Source organism: Pelobates fuscus, chromosome 10 (assembly GCF_036172605.1).
Source record: "Pelobates fuscus isolate aPelFus1 chromosome 10, aPelFus1.pri, whole genome shotgun sequence".
Classification (NCBI taxonomy): Eukaryota; Metazoa; Chordata; class Amphibia; order Anura; family Pelobatidae; genus Pelobates; species Pelobates fuscus.
In genome coordinates this window covers 39,158,028-39,163,005 of record NC_086326.1, presented here as the reverse complement: position 1 = coordinate 39,163,005, position 4,978 = coordinate 39,158,028, and positions in this window count along the sequence as shown.

Genomic DNA, 4,978 nt, shown 5'->3' with positions numbered 1-4,978 from the left:
CCTACCTATATATTGTCTGTGAATTAGCGCTGACCTATTGTTGTACATTGTGACTAAGTGGCTATTAAAAAAGATTGAACATAAATATAAAATTGTGCATCTATCTTCGATAACCCCAAATGTTGAGCGGAGCTTCAATGATCCCACGCAGACCACACGCAGGCAAACAAAGTCTTACTTAATGTAGCTGAATGGCTGATGCTCTCTGTTGTACCAACCACCAGGGCTACTAATTTACCTACGATACCTGCTATGTTTATGTTTTTCAGCCACATCATTTTAATCTACTCAGGTCGCCTATATCTAAAATGACTGCTTGGTTTACCCGTAATTGCTATATTATGTTTAACTGCTTAACTAACTACGATACCTTAACTATACAAATTCGTGCTGACCCCTCAAATGATGCAAAGTAATGTCTTTAACAGTTTACAATGCTACTCAACATGTATCATTTAATGTACTGCAACCCTCGCATTTGCTGTTGTGGCGATGCAGGATCCACTGTAACTTTACGCACGGGCAAAAATAAAGAATTTAAAAAAAATAAAAAAGATTTAACATGTCCATTTTGAATAATGTGGATTGTCTACTTTTGCAAATGGTTTGCCATGATGGTGGTAATTATCATTCCTGGGCTGCTATAAATCCTGAAAGGCAACATAGGCCCTGAAAACCAATCTGGCAAATTGAAATGGGCAAGCCCTATATTGACCCTATAACTTTCCAAAATCCCATAAAACCTGTACATTATGGTACTGTTGTTCTTGCAAGATGTCGATGAACACAAACACGAGTGTTTTAAAATATTAAACATATCTTGTTTTTTCACTTTTCTTATTTTCTTCATATTAAATAGTGTTCAATACATACATATTTGATGTAAAATGAAAGTTCTATGTCTCCTGAAAAAAAAATATTTATAACAAGTGTGGGATCACTTTATATGAAAGAGGTAAATTATGGCTGAACAGACATATAGTCAAATTCTAGGTTTTAATCAGAAGTTGCACAATTGCCTCCATCGTTAAGGGGTTAAAATATGTAGCATGCAAAAATAGACAGCTTACAAAAAATATGATAAAACAATAAAACATAAAATAATTACGATAAGTGCAACCCAACGCGCTTTGTCAGGTTTGCTCAGACCTCTTCAGTAAAAATCAAAGTCCTCTTTCAAGGCAATACTTTGTTTCTGCAGGTGGTCCGTTCTTTATATCGGCACACTGATCATTTCAACTGATTGCAATCAGCCTATCAGCCTATTCCAGTGGCACTCCATTCTCGGAGTCAGGGCTCCACAAGCGGCTGCCCGGGGCGGCCACATGCCGCTCACGGCAGTCTCTCTCCTACCTTCACCATGAGTGGTCGCTTCTGATGCACTCTCGCTTGCACTCTCGGTGTGCAAAAATGATGTCACTTATCAACAAGTACATCCCACGTGTGTAATTAACTCTGATTGGAAATTAGCCACTCAAAGTTAACCTAAGTATATTTTTACTTACCTTTCCCATGTATTCTTGCCCTGTTATGCGCTATTGATAGCCCAAATAGCGCATATACTCTGTCCGTCTGTCTTATTGTCTGGTTACCGAATTTTTGGCTTGTCTCGACGTTTATCCTGCTTTCTCTGACCCTTGACCTCGGCTTGTCTTATCGATTATTCTGTCTCTCTGGTTCCCTCTGACTTTGGCTTGTATTCTGACTACTCTTTGTGTGCACAGCCTGCCCACTCTAAGGATCAGTACTGCACTTCCTGTGTCAATGATTGGTCAGCGTGTCTGGTTTCGGAGTTATTGATGCTCAAGACCCTTTTTTCCCCCGACTTCCTGTTCAGTCCTTGCATGCGGTTAAAGCCTAACTTTTGATGCTGTTGAGCATTCCATGCTCTAGATATATGCATTTTACATTTAAAGGCTATAGACTCACAATGTCCCAACAACCCAGAAGAAGACAGGGGCTCAAATATGGCACAGTAACTGTCATGGTTTCTCTGTTGTTATAAACAGCAACCCTTTATTGCACTGTGTCTGGATTGTTCAGCTGCTTTTTAACAATCAGCTCCTTTCATCACTGTTACCATGGTTGGTATTAACCAGTTTCTTTTGATACTCAGTGCAGGCTATTTAAGAAGCAAGTCTCAGTACCTCCTTGCTCTTGCAATGTTTCCAGTTTCCAAGAGCATTTCCTGTGATTCCTTCTGGTTCCTGACTTCTGGCTTTGATCCTGGCTTTGCTGATCTCTGTTCTCCTTACTTCAGCTTGTCTGACTACCAGCTTTGGTTCCTACCCTGGCTCACCTCTTGGATTATGCTTATGGACTATGTTTTACCATTTTTCTATTTACTATTAAATAAGGTGTTTTGTCTCTGTTTGGTTCCTGGTCTCTCACAGTAACACACCATGTTAGCCCAGGGGAGCATAAAAAGGAAAATGTTATGAAACAATAAAAATATTCACAATAAAAATAAAATAAAATAAAAATTCATAATAAAAATAGAAACCCATCAAAGTAGTGCTAATATGAAATAATGAAAACCAAATTATAATAAAATAAAAACACAATTAAAATATCAACTCGTGAAACTATTTGTGTCAGTGGATTTGAAAAAAGTAATGGTCTTAATTTCCGAATTTTCCATATACATGGTAAAAGCGAAGAAAATTGACCTAGGTTTTTCAAATTGGTGAGAGAATTTCAATCCTATTTGGTTATGGTTTATGTAGTCAGTAAAATCATTCATAATTTCACAAGAGCTTTTCCAAATTATTAAAATATCATCACTGTACCACCTCCAGAGCACCAAGTCTGCCCCAAGCAAATAGTTGATTTTTCCCAACAATCCATAAAGGTATTTGCATAACTGGGTGCGGAACTATGTGCCTATGGTAATACCCTTGAGTTGTAAATTAAAATTCCATTCTTAGTATATACTGATCATAAGAACTTTGAGTTTCTAAAGACACCTAAAAGGCTTACCTCCCATCTTACCCATTGGTCCATTTTATTTGAAAGATACAACTTTCATGTCACTTGCAGATCCAGTACCAAAAATGGCAAGGCAGATACTCTGGCAAGGTCCCCTACTCCAGAGTTTATACAAAACTTTACTTCCATATTACCCCAAGAGTTTTTCTTGTGTGTTTTTTCTTGAGTTCCAAAACGAATACAGGATATGGATCCCACACTACTCATACCCTTTAAGACATTATTCATCATCTCGCTACTTAAAATGTCTGTTAGTGAAATAAAATTCACATAAACATGTGATATATGCCAGAGGAAAAATAATTGTCAAAGTAAACCCAGGTCAACCCATAAAAGCTATCACTATGGACTTTTTGGTGTACCTACCTCCTCTGAAAGTAGTGATTGTGGATAGGTTGACTAAGATGAGTCACGTCATTGCCATATCTGCCCTACCTGATGTCCATGCCATGGCCAACATGTTTCTCTCAAAAATCGTAAAACTTCAGGTCTTCCATCTAATATTGTTTCTGACCGAGGAACACAATTTACTTCCAAATTATGGTTGTCTGTATGTAAAATATAGCAAATTGAAAAAAAAAAAACTATTCACAGCATTCCTCTCTCAGGCTAATGGCCAGAAGGAGAGAGTAAATCACATTTTAAAACAATATATGAGAACATTTTGCTCCTATTTACCCCTACAGGATTGCTTTATTACGTACTGCTGAATTATCTTACAATAATACAACTCTTACCAGCTACTTGTTTGCAAATTATGGGTATCACCCTATATTCCTACCCACTGATCTCACCAAAAAAAAACCACACAAATGGGTCAGAGCTAATTAACCTGACTATCTTAGGAAGGCATAAATCCTATAAAAGGGATCCCTCTTAGGCCTTTAAAAAAAATCAAAGTAGAACAGCACAAAGGAAGCGAAGGGCTGTTTTGCAATAATACAGAGAATAAATAGATATACAAATTGATACAAGACTTATAAATTATTTGCCCTACAAATTCATTAACTCTAGGAAATGGATATTTGGTGAGATCAAAGAAGAAAAGCACAAAGAAAGAGTAGGGCTGCGCCACCCATTTTGCACTAAAACAGACAGTAAATAGATATACAAATTGATACAAGACATATATAGTCCCAACAAAAAAAGTATTGTCTCTATAGTAGAGGTTAGTGCAATTTTAGGTAGTTGATACAATGTAGTTCTCTTAAGCTTGAAGAATATGTCTTTTTTAATTTCTCAGATGTCCATATATATATATATATATATAAGAGATAAAAAATAGAAAAAACTATAGTGCAACAGGTCTAATACAGTAGATATAATAATGTAACGATGTTGCACTCACATAGTAGAGGTCTAGCCAGCTCTGGCATATATTACAAACATGATATGGTGTTAGTGTCCTCAATGGTGGAGGTCTCAGGAACCCAATGATAAATATAAAAAGGCAACGCTAGTGCTCTCAATAAAATATTTGAAAATTAGTCAAATCTAGTACATATTTTATTGCGAGCACTATTGTTGCCTTTTTATATTTTTCCTTGGGTTCCTCAGACCTCCACTTTTGAGGACACTCACACCATATCCTATAAGTGGGGACTGTACCGCTGTACGCTGTATCAGAGCTCTACTAAATGTGAGTGCAACATTGTTGCTTTATTATATCTACTGTATTAGACATATTGCACTATTGTTTTTTTCTGTTTTTATCTCTTCCATATATATATGGACATCTGAGAAATGAAAAATACATATTCTTCAGGTTTAAGGGATCTAGGTTGTATCAAGTACCTAAAATTGTACTTATCTCTTTTATAGAGACAATACTTTTTTGTTGGGACTATATATAAGTCTTGTAACAATTTGTATATCTATTTACTCTTTGTTTTATTGCAAAATGTGTGGCGCAGTCCACTCTTTCTTTGTGCTGTTCTTCTTTGATCTCAACACATACCCATTTCCTAGAGTTAATGACTTTGTAGGGCAA